Source organism: Pseudophryne corroboree, chromosome 5, assembly GCF_028390025.1.
Source record: "Pseudophryne corroboree isolate aPseCor3 chromosome 5, aPseCor3.hap2, whole genome shotgun sequence".
Taxonomy (NCBI): domain Eukaryota; kingdom Metazoa; phylum Chordata; class Amphibia; order Anura; family Myobatrachidae; genus Pseudophryne; species Pseudophryne corroboree.
The window spans coordinates 637,269,418-637,289,025 of NC_086448.1; the positions used below are offsets into that span (position 1 = coordinate 637,269,418).

General features: G+C 44.2%; 1 protein-coding gene across 8 annotated transcripts in view; it reads right to left on the reverse strand.

Annotated features, from left to right (window-relative positions):
- ZNF521 (zinc finger protein 521) overlaps window positions 1–19,608 on the reverse strand; it is a 452,135-nt gene that overhangs the window by 172,371 nt on the left and 260,156 nt on the right. The gene's annotated exons all lie outside the window — the stretch shown is intronic.

A 19,608-nucleotide genomic window follows, 5' to 3' on the forward strand; every position in this document is an offset into this window, starting at 1 on the left:
AATACCATTCCCGTGATCTCTGAGACGGACTTGGTCACCCAATTTTAGATCAGATAAGCTTTTTGCTCGCCTGTCATGGAACAGTTTCTGTTTTGCCTGTTGACGTTCCTTACTCAGTCTGACCAACGCTGAGTTATGTGTATTAAGCAGTTCATCATGTATCGGGAGATTTGCTCTAATCCTCCTTCCCATCAGCATTTGTGCAGGAGAAAGTCCATTCTGTAAAGGTGTACTGCGGTAGATTAAAAGACTTTTATAAAAATCTTCTTTACCTTCTTGAGCTTTTTTCATGAGACTCTTTACAGTTTTTACTGAACTTTCCACCAACTCATTTGAGCGTGGATAGTGGGGACTTGACGTAGTATGGACAAATTCCCACTCATCAGCAAATTGTCTAAATTCAGCACTGGAAAACTGAGGACCATTGTCAGTGAACACTTCCATAGGAACACCATGCCTTGCAAAGATTGACTTCATGCAACTGATTACGGCTTTACTAGTAGTTGTATGTAGTGTCTTCACCTCAGGGTAGTTAGAGTAATAATCAGTCATGACAATGTATGTTTTCCCATTACAATCAAACAAATCTGCGCCAACTTTCTGGTACGGTCTCTCTGGCACTGCGTGAGGACTCAGTGGCTCGACTTGTTGGTTCAGTCTATACATAAGACATAATTCACATGTAGCTGTAGTCTGTGCTATGTCTTGGTTCATTCTTGGCCAATACATAACTTCACGCGCTCTCTGCTTACATTTTTCTTCTCCTAAGTGGCCTTCATGTATCTTGCACAGCATAGTTTTTCTTAGTCGTGCAGGTATCACAAACCTATTGCCTTTGTAAATAATACCATCGACAACTGTAAGGTCACTGCGGTACATCCAATAATCATGGATAGACAGCGGGCACGCATGTTTTTCTGCTGGCCAACCTTTAAGAAAGATATCTTTCAACACTTTCATTGTGTCATCTGTCTCAGTTTCTTTCCTAATCTGTTCTTGTCTTGCAAGAAACACTGGTAGAGAAGCTACGATCAAATTAACATAGGCTTCTATCTCTTCATCCATCAGACTTTTGGAACCTTCACTTTTGTCCACAGCATGAGAAAGTGTATCAGCAATGTACATGTATTTGCGGGGACAGTACAGCAAGTGTACATCATATTTCTGTAGTCTGATAAGCATTCGTTGAATTCTCATGGGACAGTCATGTAATGATTTAGCCATGATAGCTACCAATGGCTTGTGGTCAGTTTCCACTGTAAATGTTTGACCATACACAAACTGATGAAATCGCTCACATGCATATGTGATCGCTAGAAGTTCTTTTTCTATCTGAGCATACCTTGTTTCAGCACTTGTCAGTGCTCTTGATGCATAGATTACTGGTTGCCATGTATCCTCATGTTCTTGTAACAGCATTGAGCCTAGGCCAAATTGCGAAGCATCTGCTGAAATTCTTATTCTTTTCGCAGGATCAAAGAATTTTAGCACTGGTTGCTCTGTAATTATCTGTTTCAAGTTTTGCCAACTTTCTTCTTGTTCATGTGACCACATCCACTTGTTATCTTTGTCCAACAACCATCTAAGAGAGGCTGTTCGTTCAGAGAGTTGAGAAATAAACTTTCCTAAGTAATCATTCCTAGGAATCTTCTGACGTCGTCTTTGTTGTTAGGACGTTCCATGTTCACTATGGCTGATATTTTCCTTGGGTCTGGTTTTACACCTTGATCCGAGACCACGTCGCCCATAAAGGTAAGTGTATTCACGCCAAATTTACATTTGTCCTTGTTTAGCTTTAGATTCACTTTCTTGACAAGTTCCATTACTTGTCTCAATCTAGAATCATGTTCTTCCTTTGTAGATCCCCAGACAATAATGTCATCCATCATTGTTTCAACACCTGGAATATGTTCAAAAATCATGTGTATCTTTTTGTGATATACTTCTGGAGCAGACAATATTCCATATGGTAGTCAAAGAAATCTGTATCGACCTTCTGGAGTATTAAATGTACAAAGCTTTGAGCTGGCCTCATCTAGCTTCATTTGCCAGAATCCTGAAGATGTGTCCAATTTACTGAACCATTTTGCTCCCGCAAATTGCGACATGATTTCATCTCTGGTTGGTAGTTTGAAATGTTCTCGTTTAATAGCTTTGTTTAAATCTCTGGGGTCTAGACATATTCTGAGTTGTCAATTTTTCTTTTCAACAATTACTAAGGAGCTTACCCATTCAGTAGGCTCATCAACTTTCTGTATCACACCCAAGGCTTCCATGCGATTTAACTCTTCTTTCAGTTTTTCTCTCAGCACAAATGGCACTTTTCTACAAGGGTGTATCACTGAAGAAACTTGCGTGTCTATATTTATTTTATGTTCTCCAGGCAAACAACCTAGACCTTCAAACAAGTCTCTGTATTCTGTAAACATCGATTTGCAGTCATCTTCTACTTGTGATGTCACCATAAAAACTTTCTTTAGCAAGCTTAGTTTCTCACAGGAACTTAATCCTAGAATCGGTTGCACATTTTTATCCACAATCAGTAGAGATGTTTTAAACTGTTGTCCCTTATATTTCAGTGTCACTAAGCATGTACCTTTCACAGGAATTTCCTCCCCAGTGTACCCTGTAACTTTCACTTTGGCTGGATGAATTTTAGGTTTTACTCTAAAAGTCTTATAATCTTGAAACGATAATAAATTCACCTGCGCGCCAGTATCAAGCTTAAAGGGAATGACAATCTCGTTCACAGTTAAAGGGACAATCCATTCTTTCTCATCTGCACTGCAAAGTTCAATGCAATCCTTAAAGAATTCCTCTGTTTTTTTAACATTATGCACATTGGTTGTTTCACTTTTCATTTTACAGCATTTGGCAAAGTGATTAAGTCTACCACATTTCATGCAGGTTTTACCATAAGCCGGGCACATTTTAGGATTGTGAGCATTTCCACATCTACTACACATTTCATTATTAGACTGCGGCTTAGACTGCTTCATTCTTGAGAATGGAGGTTTGCTTGCTCTGTTTTCTGCACTACATAGACAGCACCATCAGCGTCCTTGTGTAACTTTTTGGCTTGAAATCTAGTTATTTCTGCAGATCTACACATAGTCACTGCCTTGTCTAGTGTTAGGTCTTGCTCTCTCAGCAGTTTCTCTCTGAGTCCATTATCAGGTATTCCACAGACAATACGATCTCTAATCAGTGAATCCTTTAAATCACCAAACTCACAGGTTTTACTGAGTGATTGCAGCTCTGTAACATACTGATCAAATCCATCTACAAACTTCTGATCACATGTGAAAAACTTATATCTTTCATATGTCATATTTTTCCTTGGCACAAAGTAATCTTCAAACTTTTGCATTATAGAAGATAGCACCATATTCTGCCCCTCAGCAAACTGAAAACTATTATAAATGTCCAGCACATCCTCTCCAATCACATGGAGGAAAATGGATGCCTTAGGTTTGTCAGCCTCTGTATCAGCTCCACATGCAGCAAGATATATATTAAACCTTTGCTTAAATCTTTTCCAGTTTTCAGACAAGTTACCAGACATCAGCATGCCGGTTGGAGGAGCCAGTTTATCCATGGTTACTCACTGTCTGAAGAGGAGCACACAGCAGGCTTTACAGACACTGAGTATCACAACCTTACAGACTTCTGCAAGATTCTTTCACACCCTGAGAGCACTAGCAGTCCAAGTTAAACTTCTTCTGACACCATGTTTTGTTCATATGTTTGTAAATCCAGTCATAAGGACACAGAGACATGTGAGTTCACTGCTGTGCTTTTTTATTCCATCACCAACTCCAGGCACACTGCACACTGGACCACCCACTTCCCAGCATCCCCCTGGTCCCAGGGACCATCACTGAAGATTCAGGCTTACACATATTAGTAAGGGAGTGTCTACAAATATTAAGCATTCTAATACACTAACATCACAGTCGCTAGTGATGCCATGCTACTGAAATGTAGCATGGCCCAGCTCCCTGCCACCATTCCATCGCTAGCAAGCTCGCCGGGTACACACATCATTTAGAGTGTACCCGGCATAAGAGATACCCGAAAATAGGAAGAGCATAATAAGTATATTACATAGTAGGCATTATTATTAATGTGATATTCTATTATCTATTTCTTTTCTAAATGCATAGTAACAAAATCTATTTCAGTTATGTGTGTGTAAAAGCTGGAATGCCATAAAACTAATATGGACAAAGCCATCCTACTTTTGGCCACTATTTAATAGTAGTTATTAATCTGAGGCAATCTTTCCTTGTTCTGCAGACAGTAAAGGAACTATAAAGCAGAAGCCTCCACTGAGACCAGCACAGTTTGTTATTAGAAAGTTACACCAAAGCACTTGATGGATTTTGAAAACGGGCTCCAAACCAGCCAGACAGGCTCACCGCTCCACACTTCAAAGCTAAAGCAGAATAACTTTTCTCTTTCATTGATGTTCTAGTTTGGCAAAGTTAGGGGATCGACAAACACAACCACCTTCAGTACTCCAGGGGAGTTTTGTCAGTGGGACACGATCTTATATACAAGAAAGGCACTTGCCAAATATCTATATGAAAAAGAAATTAATATTTAAAAACCCCACATGTAGACGAGTCTAAGAAAAAATGCATGTTCCAATTTTTACACTGTATATTAATAGAACATTTTCCTATGGCAGCTGGATCTGGTTCATCATAAAATAAGGCTCTAGCTTAAGCGTAATGTGTTTGTTGGCTCAGATTCATTTGTGTTAAGTCTGAATAAGAAGTTTAGGAGACAACCTGATACGCTGTCAAACCTCTGCTAAAACACTTTAAAACTCCACTATTACATAGTAATGTTCAGAAATCTGATATTCCTGATTAGCATCACATTTCTGCACATTTCTGTTTAGCTATCCCATGTATGCACTCATTTGGCTATATATATATATGTATATATATATTTATATATATATATATACATACACACTGCTCAAAAAAATAAAGGGAACACTAAAATAACACATCCTAGATCTGAATGAATGAAATATTCTTATTAAATACTTTGTTCTTTACATAGTTGAATGTGCTGACAACAAAATCACACAAAAATTATCAATGGAAATCAAATTTATTAACCCATGGAGGTCTGGATTTGGAGTCACCCTCAAAATTAAAGTGGAAAAACACACTACAGGCTGATCCAACTTTGATGTAATGTCCTTAAAACAAGTCAAAATGAGGCTCAGTAGTGTGTGTGGCCTCCACGTGCCTGTATGACCTCCCTACAACCCACACAGGTGGCCCAGGTAGTGCAGCTCATCCAGGATGGCACATCAATGCGAGCTGTGGCAAGAAGGTTTGCTGTGTCTGTCAGCGTAGTGTCCAGAGCATGGAGTCGCTACCAGGAGACAGGCCAGTACATCAGGAGACGTGGAGGAGGCCGTTGGAGGGCAACAACCCAGCAGCAGGACCGCTACCTCCACCTTTGTGCAAGGAGGAACAGGAGGAGCACTGGCAGAGCTCTGCAAAATAACCTCCAGCAAGCCACAAATGTGCATGTGTCTACTCAAACGATCAGAAATAGACTCCATGAGGGTGGTATGAGGGCCCGACGCCCACAGGTGGGGGTTGTGCTTACAGCCCAACACCGTGCAGGACGTTTGGCATTTGCCAGAGAACACCAAGATTGGCAAATTCGCCACTTGCGCCCTGTGCTCTTCACAGATGAAAGCAGGTTCTCACTGAGCACGTGACAGACGTGACAGAGTCTGGAGATGCCAAGGAGAACATTCTGCTGCCTGCAACATCCTCCAGCATGACCGGTTTGGCAGTGGGTCAGTAATGGTGTGGGGTGGCATTTCTTTAGGGGGCCGCACAGCCCTCCATGTGCTCGCCAGAGGTAGCCTGACTGCCATTAGGTACCGAGATGAGATCCTCAGACCCCTTGTGAGACCATATGCTGGTGCGGTTGGACCTGGGTTCCTCCTAATGCAAGACAATGCTAGACCTCATGTGGCTGGAGTGTGTCAGCAGTTCCTGCAAGACGAAGGCATTGATGCTATGGACTGGCCCGCCCGTTCCCCAGACCTGAATCCAATTGAGCACATCTGGGACATCATGTCTCGCTCCATCCACCAATGCCACATTGCACCACAGACTGTCCAGGAGTTGGCGGATGTTTTAGTCCAGGTCTGGGAGGAGATCCCTCAGGAGACCATCCGACACCTCATCAGGAGCATGCCCAGGCATTGTAGGGAGGTCATACAGGCACGAGGAGGCCACAGACACTACTGAGCCTCATTTTGACATGTTTTAAGGACATTACCTCAAAGTTGGATCAGCCTGTAGTGCGTTTTTCCACTTTAATTTTGAGGGTGACTCCAAATCCAGACCTACATGGGTTAATAAATTTGATTTCCATTGATAATTTTTGTGTGATTTTGTTGTCAGCACATTCAACTATGTAAAGAACAAAGTATTTAATAAGAATATTTCATTCATTCAGATCTAGGATGTGTTATTTTAGTGTTCCCTTTATTTTTTTGAGCAGTATATATATATATATATATATATATATATATATATATATATAAAAATAATGAAAAGTTAGAAATACAAATGAGGAATATTGCAATTTGGAACATCACTATATCTCTGTAGTAGTATTTCATGTACATTTTTTTAAAAGCAATAAAGTATAGATGTTCCTTATGATGAGACAAAAGCTTTAGAATACACGCAACCTATGGATAGATAGATAGATAGATAGATAGATAGATAGATAGATAGATAGATAGATAGATAGATAGATAGATGTAATTAACCGAATTGCACATTAAATAATTCAGCGAAAGCAAATCTTTTATATTCAGGTAAGCAATTCAGCCCTGTAAGGTTTTGTGGGAATTAGATTTTTGAAGCCTGTGTTGAGCATGCCCATAACTCTGACAGAGCCCTGCAGGCTGTTGTCTTCACCTTCAAATCATAAGACAGAGAAATCAAGCTCCCTCTGTGCTCTCAATTATACCAAAAAACACAGACCAGAAGTCTTCAGTAATTCAATCCCTGTGGAAGCTTCTTCATACTGTTTGCACTGCTGGAACTGCTGACAGCAGCAATCCCACAATCCCTCCTGGTAGCCTGTCAGAGTTCCTCATGCAGTCTGAGCGGCACTCTCTGTCCCGCTACTGCTTCTCAGGAGACATTTAAGCACATGTGTGGCGTTTGATGATTGCCTGATACAGTGACCAAGAGGCCAAGCTACATCACAATGAGAAATACTCTTATAAGGTGCTTTGAGCTACAGCTAATAGGATGTCTAGATACATCTGGACCTGTGCTCGGAATACGGTGTAATGTAATCACAAGTACAGCTGAATAAACAGTATACCAGAATTTAGAACACCCTGTAAAGATTTCCTAAGTGCCCTTTTCCATAAGGTTCATAAACTACAGTAATGTACCAAAGCCAACTTTTTATAGTAAAGGGACACTATACAATGAAAGAGAAAACTGTACTCCTTTGCCACAGGTATTCCAGCTACTATGCAAATAATGCCTGCTAGAAGAGTGTCAACCGTTGCCAAAATATTCTAGAAAACAAAAAGAAAAAGAAAAAAATAAAGTTTAATCAGCATAATATACAGTCTATAAAATTAAAACATTACACAAATGTTACATAAAAAATGTTCTACTCTTCATAAGGTTATTACCAAAACCAGGGGTGGATTTAGGGACCAGGGCACCCCTAGGCACAACAGTAATTACAACCACCCCCGCCTACCTAATTTTATTATTTTTATTGATTTGTTTCAAACCCTCTTTTGATGATAGACAATTTAATATATGAATAAAAAAAAAACCCACTAATTATTACATTTCTCTGACGTCCTAAGTGGATGCTGGGGACTCCGTCAGGACCATGGGGATTAGCGGCTCCGCAGGAGACAGGGCACAAAACTAAAGCTTTAGGATCAGGTGGTGTGTACTGGCTCCTCCCCCTATGACCCTCCTCCAAGCCTCAGTTAGGTTTTTGTGCCCGTCCGAGCAGGGTGCAATCTAGGTGGCTCTCTTAAGGAGCTGCTTAGAAAAAGTTTTTAGGTTTCTTATTTTCAGTGAGTCCTGCTGGCAACAGGCTCACTGCATCGAGGGACTTAGGGGAGAGAAGTTCAACTCACCTGCGTGCAGGATGGATTGGCTTCTTAGGCTACTGGACACCATTAGCTCCAGAGGGAGTCGGAACACAGGTCTCACCCTGGGGTTCGTCCCGGAGCCGCGCCGCCGACCCCCCTTGCAGATGCTGAAGATTGAAGGTCCAGAAACCGGCGGCAGAAGGCTTTTCAGTCTTCATGAAGGTAGCGCACAGCACTGCAGCTGTGCGCCATTGTTGTCACACACTTCACACCAACGGTCACGGAGGGTGCAGGGCGTTGCTGGGGGCGCCCTGGGCAGCAATGTATAATACCTTATTCTGGCTAAAAATACATCACATAAGGCCCTGGAGGCTATATGGATGTATTTAACCCCTGCCAGGTCTCAGAAAAACGGGAGAAGAAGCCCGCCGAAAAGGGGGCGGGGCCTATTCTCCTCAGCACACAGCGCCATTTTCCCTCACAGAAATGCTGGTGGGAAGGCTCCCAGGCTCTCCCCTGCACTGCACTACAGAAACAGGGTTAAAACAGAGAGGGGGGGGCACTTATTTGGCGATATGTATATATATATTAAAATGCTATAAGGGAAAAACACTTATATAAAGGTTGTCCCTGTATAATATAGCGTTTTTGGTGTGTGCTGGCAAACTCTCCCTCTGTCTCCCCAAAGGGCTAGTGGGGTCCTGTCCTCTATCAGAGCATTCCCTGTGTGTGTGCTGTGTGTCGGTACTTGTGTGTCGACATGTATGAGGACGATGTTGGTGAGGAGGCGGAGCAATTGCCGGTAATGGTGATGTCACTCTCTAGGGAGTCGACACCGGAATGGATGGCTTATTTAAGGAATTACGTGATAATGTCAACACGCTGCAAGGTCGGTTGACGACATGAGACGGCCGGCAAACCAATTAGTACCTGTCCAGGCGTCTAAAACACCGTCAGGGGCGTTAAAACGTTCTTTTTTACCTCAGTCGGTCGACACAGACACAGACACGGACACTGACTCCAGTGTCGACGGTGAAGAAACAAACGTATTTTCCTTTAGGGCCACACGTTACTTGTTAAGGGCAATGAAGGAGATGTTACATATTTCTGATACTACAAGTACCACAAAAAAGGGTATTATGTGGAGTGTGAAAAAACTACATGTGGTTTTTCCTGAATCAGATAAATTAAATGAAGTGTGTGATGATGCGTGGGTTTCCCCCGATAGAAAATTATTGGCGGTATACCTTTTCCCGCCAGAAGTTATGGCGCGTTGGGAAACACACCTTAGGGTGGATAAGGCGCTCACACGCTTATAAAAACAAGTGGCGTTACCGTCTCCAGATACGGACGCCCTCAAGGAGCCAACTGATAGGAGGTTGGAAAATATCCTAAAAAGTATATACACACATACTGGTGTTATACTGCGACCAGCGATCGCCTCAGCCTGGATGGGCAGCGCTGGGGTGGCTTGGTCGGATTCCCTGACTGGAAATATTGATACCCTTGACAGGGACAGTATTTTATTGACTATAGAGCATTTAAAAGATGCATTTCTATATATGCGAAACTCTGGCATCAAGAGTAAGTGCGATGTCCATATCTGCCAGACGATGTTTATGGACACGACAGTGGTCAGGTGATGCAGATTCCAAACGGCACATGGAAGTATTGCCGTATAAAGGGGAGGAGTTATTTGGGGTCGGTCCATCGGACCTGGTGGCCACGGCAACAGCTAGAAAATCCACCTTTTTTACCCCAAGTCACATCTCAGCAGAAAAAGACATAGTCTTTTCAGCCTCAGTCCTTTCGTCCCCATAATATCTGCCCAGGGATAGAGGTAAGGGAAGAAGACTGCAGCAGGCAGCCCATTCCCAGGAACAGAAGCCTTCCACCGCTTCTGCCAAGTCCTCAGCATGACGCTGGGGCCGTACAAACAGGTGCGGTGGGGGGTCGTCTCAAGAGTTTCAGCACGCAGTGGGCTCACTCGCAAGTGGACCCCTGGATCCTACAAGTAGTATCCCAGGGGTACAGATTGGAAATTCGAGACGTCTCCCCCTCGCAAGTTCCTGAAGTTTGCTTTACCAACGTCTACCTCCGACAGGGAGGCAGTATTGGAAACAATTCACAAGCTGTATTCCCAGCAGGTGATAATCAAAGTACCCCTCCTACAACAAGTAAAGGGGTATTATTCCACACTATATTGTGGTACTGAAGCCAGACGGCTCGGTGAGACCTATTCTAAATGGAGTCACTCAGAGCAGTGATAGCGAACCAGGAAGAAGGGGACTATATGGTGTCCCTGGACATCAAGGATGCTTACCTCCATGTCCAAATTTGCCCTTCTCACAAAGGGTACCTCAGGTTCGTGGTACAAAACTGTCACTATCAGTTTCAGACGCTGCCGTTTGGATTGTCCACGGCACCCCGGGTCTTTACCAAGGTAATGGCCGAAATGATGATTCTTCTTCAAAGAAAAGGCGTCTTAATTATCCCTTACTTGGACGATCTCCTGATAAGGGCAAGGTCCAGAGAACAGTTGGAGGTCTGAGTAGCACTATCTCAAGTAGTTCTACGACAGCACGGGTGGATTCTAAATATTCCAAAATCGCAGCTGTCTCCGACGACACGTCTGCTGTCCCTAGGGATGATTCTGGACACAGTCCAGAAAAAGGTGTTTCTCCCGGAGGAGAAAGCCAGGGAGTTATCCGAGCTAGTCAGGAACCTCCAAAAACCAGGAAAAGTGTCAGTGCATCATTGCACAAGGGTCCTGGGAAAAATGGTGGCTTCTTACGAAGCGATTCCATTCGGCAGATTTCACGCAAGAACTTTTCAGTGGGATCTGCTGGACAAATGGTCCGGATCGCATCTTCAGATGCATCAGCGGATAACCCTGTCTCCAAGGACAAGGGTGTCTCTTCTGTGGTGGCTGCAGAGTGCTCATCTACTAAAGGGCCACAGTTATGCATTCAGGACTGGGTCCTGGTGACCACGGATTCCAGCTTGAAAGGCTGGGGAGCAGTCACACAGGGAAAAAATTTCCAGGGAGTGTGATCAAGTCTGGGGACTTCTCTCCGCATAAATATACTGGAGCTAAGAGCAATTTACAATGCTCTAAGCTTAGCAAGACCTCTGCTTCAAGGTCAGCCGGTGTTGATCCAGTGGGACAACATCACGGCAGTCGCCCACGTAAACAGACAGGGCGGCACAAGAAGCAGGAGGACAATGGCAGAAACTGCAAGGATTCTTCGCTGGGCGGAAAATCATGTGATAGCACTGTCAGCAGTTTTCATTCCGGGAGTGGACAACTGGGAAGCAGACTTCCTCAGCACGACCTCCACCCGGGAGAGTGGGGACTTCATCGAGAAGTTTTTTCCACATGATTGTGCACCGTTGGGAAAGACCAAAGGTGGACATGATGGCGTCCCGCCTGAACAAAAAACTGGACAGGTATTGCGCCAGGTCAAGAGACCCTCAGGCAATAGCTGTGGACGCTCTGGTAACACCGTGGGTGTACCAGTCAGTGTATGTGTTCCCTCCTCTGCTTCTCATACCAAAGGTACTGAGAATTATAAGACGTAGAGGAGTAAGAACTATACTCGTGGCTCCGGATGGGCCAAGAAGGACTTGGTACCCGGAACTTCAAGAGATGCTCACAGAGGACTCAGGGCCTCTGCCGATAAGAAGGGACTTGTTTCAGCAAGTACCATGTCTGTTCCAAGACTTACCGCGGCTGCGTTTGACGGCATGGCGGTTGAACGCCGGATCCTAAGGGAAAAAGGCATTCCGGAAGAGGTCATTCCTACCCTGGTCAAAGCCAGGAAGGAGGTGACCGCACAACATTATCACCACATGTGGCGAAAATATGTTGCGTGGTGTGAGGCCAGGAAGGCCCCACGAAGAAATTTCAACTCGGTCGATTCCTGCATTTCCTGCAAACAGGAGTGTCTATGGGCCTCAAATTGGGGTCAATTAAGGTTCAAATTTCGGCCCTGTCGATTTTCTTCCAGAAAGAATTGGCTTCAGTTCCTGAAGTCCAGAAATTTGACAAGGGAGTACTGCATATACAACCCCCTTTTGTGCCTCCAGTGGCACTGTGGGATCTCAACGTAGTCCTGGGATTCCTCAAATCACGTTGGTTTAAACCGCTCAAATCTGTGGATTTGAAATATCTCACATGGAAAGTGACCATGATGTTGGCCCTGGCCTCGGCCAGGCGAGTGTCAGAATTGGCGGCTTTGTCTCACAAAAGCCCATATCTGATTGTCCATTCGGACAGGGCAGAGCTGCGGACTCGTCCCCAGTTTCTCCCTAAGTTGGTGTCAGCGTTTCATCTGAACCAGCTTATTGTGGTACCTGCGGCTACTAGAGACTTGGAGGACTCCAAGTTGCTAGATGTTGTCAGGGCCCTGAAAATATAGATTTCCAGGACGGCTGGAGTCAGGAAAACTGACTTGCTGTTATCCTGTATGCACCCAAAAAACTGGGTGCTCTTGCTTCTAAGCAGACGATTGCTAGTTGAATGTGTAGTACAATTCAGCTTGCACATTCTGTGGCAGGACTGCCACAGCCAAAATATATAAATGCCCATTCCACAAGGAAGGTGGGCTCATCTTGGGCGACTGCCCGAGGGGTCTCGGCTTTACAACTTTGCCGAGCTGCTACTTGGTCAGGGGCACACCCTGGCTGAGGAGGACCTGGAGTTCTCTCACTCGGTGCTGCAGAGTCATCCGCACTCTCCCGCCCGTTTGGGAGCTTTGGTATAATCCCCATGGTCCTGACGGAGTCCCCAGCATCCACTTAGGACGTCAGAGAAAATAAGATTTTACTTACCGATAAATCTATTTCTCGTAGTCCGTAGTGGATGCTGGGCGCCCATCCCAAGTGCGGATTGTCTGCAATACTTGTACATAGTTGTTGTTACAAAAAAATCGGGTTGTTATTGTTGTGAGCCGTCTGTTCAGAGGCTCCTACGTTTGTCATACTGTTAACTGGGTTCAGATCACAAGTTATACGGTGTGATTGGTGTGGCTGGTATGAGTCTTACCCGGGATTCAATATCCTTCCTTATTGTGTACGCTCGTCCGGGCACAGTATCCTAACTGAGGCTTGGAGGAGGGTCATAGGGGGAGGAGCCAGTACACACCACCTGATCCTAAAGCTTTAGTTTTGTGCCCTGTCTCCTGCGGAGCCGCTAATCCCCATGGTCCTGACGGAGTCCCCAGCATCCACTACGGACTACGAGAAATAGATTTATCGGTAAGTAAAATCTTATTTTTAATTATGTATACATATTTACTAAAGAGGACAGCTTACAGGGGCAGTATGTTCCCATTTACACTCCATTCAAGAGGACATATGCCTACGTCTTACCCAGACACGCCAGGTTTGGGCACATTTATACACACCATTTGTACAGATGAAGCATCTTTCTTCAGAATTGTTGTTTTATTTGTAAATGACAAAAGTCCGAGTGTGAAACTTCAGCAGCACTGGGAGCAGTGATACAGATGAAATCCCAACCCTCCGCAGCTATAAAGGTTAAAGGACACCTCTAAACCAAATAACGTTCACAACAAGCTCCTGGGTAACAACTGTGCTTGTTTTCAGAAGACTTTTTCAATACTTGCTTTTTAAACTTTAAATCCCTGCCATGGATTCTGCAGCAGGTCATATATCTTTTGCAGCATGTTTCTATTCCCCGTAAAAAATACCCAGTATTAAATTATCATTATATATTTTAGTTACTGTAATACACATTTTTGTCTACAAATGTGGACAGTTTGGGGTTTCCTATGCTTATGGCAAACACATTTAAAGCAGATATGACCTGGACGGAGAACTGTCCACATCCACCCACAATGGTCTATGCGCCACCTCCAGCTGCAGTGCTGGCCGCTGTAATGTATGCAGCCGGGCGCACTGCTACATTCATTTCAGCGCTGCAGCTGCCTGCCCTGATGCTCCCGTCTCTCCCACAGTGTCTGCAGCGATTTACAGATGTGTCCTCCTAAATCCTTGCTGCAGTCACGTTAAACAGTCCTTCTAGTAACTCGAGAGCACGTGTCTAAGTCGCATTGCTAAGTGAATAGGATGCGCAAGCAGCTTATGCTTATTAAAATGATATGCGGGGTGCCTATTATTCTGTGTGTGCATTTTCGGCATAAAAAAGCTGCCCGACGTTAGCAATGATGCCCAGGACTCACACCAGGCATCTCCAGCTGCATGTCGTATTGAGGCAAGATGTATGAGGACACATCTGTATAATAAGTTTACTTGCCCATTAATAACCTGACTGCCCCAAACCCCCTCCCTGCTAATTGGTACTATTCTGTGGCCATGGCCCTTTCAACGCGCTATGCCTGTTTCGAATATTAGTGTTGGGGGGGTGCTCCAATTTTCTTTGTGGCACTAGGCTCCAAAATGTCTAGTTACAGAACTGGAGTTCATGGTCACACAGCCTGGCTTGGTGGTACCTTGCTGCATGCATAGTGCGATAAGTTGGTAAGGGTGCATGCTCATTTGCGTGGACATCAGCATTGAGTATAAATCGTAATCAGGCCTAATGTGTGTAACAAACTACCATTCTTTGGTGGAATGTTTAAAGCAGACTTCTATGTCTTGAGGTATGTCAATATACAGTATGCGAAGGGTGCACGTATTTCCATTCCTGCAGATCTGATATTGGTTTCTATATGAATATAGAGCGGAATATATATAATGTACACTTGATATGTTCATTAACATCTATACTGGAGTTAAAGCCTCATGTACGGAAAGAAGATAACTGCTAATATTATTTTAATAAAAGTTGGAAGGTAAGACCAAGCCCCTCGAAAAAAATAAAGTGATACTCACCCTAAGTCCACCAAGACAGGTCAGGAGAACCACTACTAAAGGTGTATTATACAGGAGACATTGGAAGGTGGTCACCTCCGGGCTCCAGCCCTAAAGTGGGTACCTTAACTTCCTCCATTACTCAAGGTCCTGCTTTATGCGCCCTAGATCATGAATAAGAATGTGCCACTGTCCTCCATCTCACAGGGCCCCCACCCTGGAGTCCGGATCCAGCCTAGGAACATATCTACAGCAAACAAATTGCACTAATGTACGTAAAAGAGGCAGGGTACAGGCTTTTAAGTACATGGTCCCTTACACCCCCAGCCATTACTAATAATTAGTGATGGGCGAATTCGGTTTTACTCGGTTTTACTCGGTTCTCAAAACAGAATCTTATTAGCTCACTGATGTCACGTGTTTTGGATAGCCAATAAGATTCTGTTTTGAGAACCGAGTAAAACCGAATCCGCTCATCACTACTAATAATGGAGTCTAGATGAATGAGTCCCCAAAAGAGCCTCTAACTTACAGTACAGTACCTCTAAGGACATGCCTTGTTTCAATGGCAGCACTGACTATACTCCTTGATGTGAATCATTTGATTTGGTCCCTACCGTAACAGAATATTAGCCAAAGTTTTAAATATGAACCCAGACACTAATCCAGGGGTGGAACATAACATCATGGGCCTCAGGATGAACTGGTGACCACAGTGCATGAGTGGTGTTACCCTTACTATTCCCCTTATCTCTGGACACATTGGGGCCTGCAAACATACACGCACAAGTCAAAATGTCAAAACCAAATTACATTTAAAACCATCTTGGGCATTATAGATTGTCCTGACAGAACCATTAGCATGTCTGTAATGGTTCAGGGAGTGCGGTGCACATGGACCCCTGCCTCCAGAGGGTCCCACACCATGCACCCATTTTATTATACTTATCCCTCCGGAGTCCTATGGCTGCAGACAGAGTTAACCAGGAAAATAGAGCGTGATTATTTACCTGGTGATTTGTGCATGACCCTGGGAATAAGGTGTTGGCACCATACTGGCAGAGACCTGCCCATGCACAAAGCCAGAGTCTACAGCACTACAGCCACTGCCAGAGAGGAGGGGGCCAGAGCGGAGCCTGCACAAGGGCCCTCTCCTTTCTTAATCTGCCCCTGGACTGAACCATCTTAATTTCTGCAGGAACATGGACCTCTTTAGAATTTATCCAATCAAGGGCTCAGATATCATTTTGTTTATACATTCAAGCTTTTGCAATGTTTCCATAGTCTGCATGTGCTGTACTAAGCCCCACCTTTCTAATTTTTTCTTTGATTCCAAATTTGAACAATTAAACTGGTCAAAGTAATTTAAATACTTCTATAACCCAATTTCATAAAGTCTTTAAAGAAAGTGCATATCAAGCTTTTAGAAATACAGAGTATCTGTACTGAGAATTAAAGCTAATATCCGCGTATGGCTCTACCTCCCGCAGCTCTATAATCTAGGAACTTTATTTGGGATTACTGCAATAAGGTTCCTTGCAGCTGGGAGGTTAAATTCACATTTAGCGTGTTACGTGACATAGAAAAGCTGGCATCCGTTTCTATTACATCAATATACAAGCAAAAATAGATCTATATTTAATTTTAATTATTTATACAAGATTTGTTTTTTTAGTGTTTTTTTTTATATATATTTCATGTATGATGGTAATGTTGATATAATCCATAATAAAAAATAGTAATAAGTAAGCAGTTGGCGGAGAAATGATACAAGATATGTTGTTCCTACTTAAACAACTGTATCTTAGAAAACAAAAAAACATGACACATGAATAAGGATGTTGAGTTTAATGAAATAGTGTAATCCATTATACGGTGTATCACTTTAGGAGCAAGATAAGGAGACGGCTGGAGGAAGGCCCTAAGGCATAAACAAATCATGGGAAGTTTTCAGGCCAGGTAGCTAAATCTACTTTTCAGCGGCCATTGTGAAGACGGCAGAAAAGAGTGGGATGATAATGGAATTTTATTCCACAGCAACAGGAGGAATATTGATGAATTTAGATAACTTTAAAGCCGTTTTAATGTTAGCTGAAAAGAGAGAAATCACATACACAGTCTTTCTAAATTATTTACAATTGTCCATTAAAGGGGAAAGAATGTAAAAAATACTTATTAAAAAAAAAGGAATAAGCCCAAATTTAAAAAACACACCTTAAAAATGTATTCAGGATGAACGGTACATACTATTAACATTTTACACTACTTATATACCACACATCAGTCCTGATTTTCATGGGCTTCACGTGCAAAATATGGACTACGGCATGTAATCACAAAAACAATAACAATAATACTAAATAGACACTATCAAGAAATGACAGCTGCTGAAGCTTTTCAGTGCTAACGGGTCACAGAAAGACCCTTAATAACATTATAGAGGAGCATAACGCCCAACACTTACCGTGACAAAGCACACTCTGCCTTAATTTGTCCAAACTCTAAATCCCCCCTCCCCCCCAAACACACACACTCCCTTTGGAGATCTGCGTAAAGGGACAGTTAAAGGGTATGCTGGGCAACACTTCTTTGTTCCCATCATAGATATTAATTTTTTGATTCTCCTAATACCTTTTGTTAACTAAAAGTGCTTTACACCTGAAGCACCAATACAATGTATACCTCCTAAAAATTTTCCTACAAATGTATTATGTAAGCAAAAAGTGGGGACACCAATATGTAGGGGTACTGGCGTAACTAGCGGGCCGCAGCCACTGCGGTCGCTTGGAGGCGCAGGGCTGCGGGGACGCCGTCCTGCGCCTACAAGCGACCACAGTGACTACGGCCCCCTAGTGCGGCTGTTTTGGGGAGGGTACAGTGCGCGCCTCTCCTGTGTGTCTCTCCAGAGTCTCCGGCGGCAGCGGCGTGTCTGTTAAATGAACTGCCCGTTCGTGAGCTCTGATTGGCTCACGAACCGCCACTTAATTTGACAGACACACCGCAGCTGCCGGAGACGTAGGAGGGACACACAGGAGAGGTGCGCACTGTGCCCTCTGTGTCCTTCCCAAAACAGCAGCGGGGAGCTGGGGGGGGGGGGGGGGAGTACAAACCCCCAGTGCCAAACATGCATTGGGGGGCATGTTTGGCACTGGGGGTTTGTACCTGGCACTGGGGTGGCATGTTTGGCACTGGGTGTTTGTACCTGGCACTGGGGGAGGAATGTTTGGCACTGGGGGTATATGTCTACCTGGCACTAGGGGGGCATGTTTGGCTCTGGGGGTATATGTGTACCTGGCACTGGGGGCATATGTGTATCTGGCACTGTGGGGAAATATCTGGCACTAGGGGCATATGTGGCACTGGGAACACAGGCCTAGCAACAAGCATTACCCCCTGGCAACAAGCTTGAAACCCAGCACATGATACCTCTGGCAACAAGCATAACACCTACCGCATGAAACCCCTGGCAATGAGCATGACACCCTGAGCATGAAAACCCCTGGCACCGTGCATGGAACCAAGAGCATGAAACCCCTGGCAATGAGCAGGTAATTTAAAAGTAATTAGAAGCCTTAGTGTAGGACTTAATGTGTAATGGGCATTGCGGTGTGTGGCATAATGTATAACGGACATTGCGGTGTGTCATAATGTGTCACAGGCATTACGGCGTGTGGCATACTATATCACGGGCATTGTGGTATGTGGTATAATGTCTCAGGGGCATTGCAGTGTGTGGCATAATGTATAACGGGCATTGCGGTGTGTGGCATTGGGTATAACAGACATTGCGGTATGTGTCACAGGCATTACCGTGTGGGGTATACTATATCACGGGCATTGTGGTATGTGGTATAATGTCTCAGGGTCATTGCAGTGTGTGGCATAATGTATCACGGACATTGCGATGTGTGTCATAATGTGTCACAGGCATTACAGTGAATGGTATACTATATCACGGGCATTGTGGTATGTGGTATAATGTCTCAGGGGCATTGCAGTGTGTGGCATAATGTATAACGGGCATTGCGGTGTGTGGTATAATGTATACTGGGCATTACTATAAGGAGGAAAAATTACAAATAATGTAAGGGGCATGAATCAGGATTATTTTTTTTTCCTGTGGTGGCCAATGTCTGGGCGTGCAGGTTGCAAAACTGGGGTATAAGGTAGTCTTTTCCTGCAATGCCACTCCCCTTTATGCAAAGCCACGCCCATTTCAGCAAGGCCACGCCCGGCGCACGCAGATTCATCGCTTTACTAGTGCCAAGAATGGAGAAGGGGGGCGCCAGGGAATGTTTTGGCTTGGGGAAGAAAATTTTCTAGTTACGCCCCTGTGTAGGGGCGGGGGCGGGTACTGTTTACTCGGGCCAGGGATTGTTGGAGAGGCCAGGCAGGGGTAAAAAGTTCCCCCTACCCTCGGTGCAACGGAATACCCATGGCGCTGCTGGTTACTGAGGGGTTGGAATCACATACCCCTCTCTGTGAGTGAGCTTCTGTGGTCCAACTCTGGCCTGTCCCTTATTCCCTGAGCAGCTTATGTAGTGTCTCTCCTGTTGCCCAAAGCAACTGCTCTCTCTCCACCACCTGTGTGTGCCCATTGTCTTCTTCAATCACAGCTGCTTCTCACCATGGAAGAATCA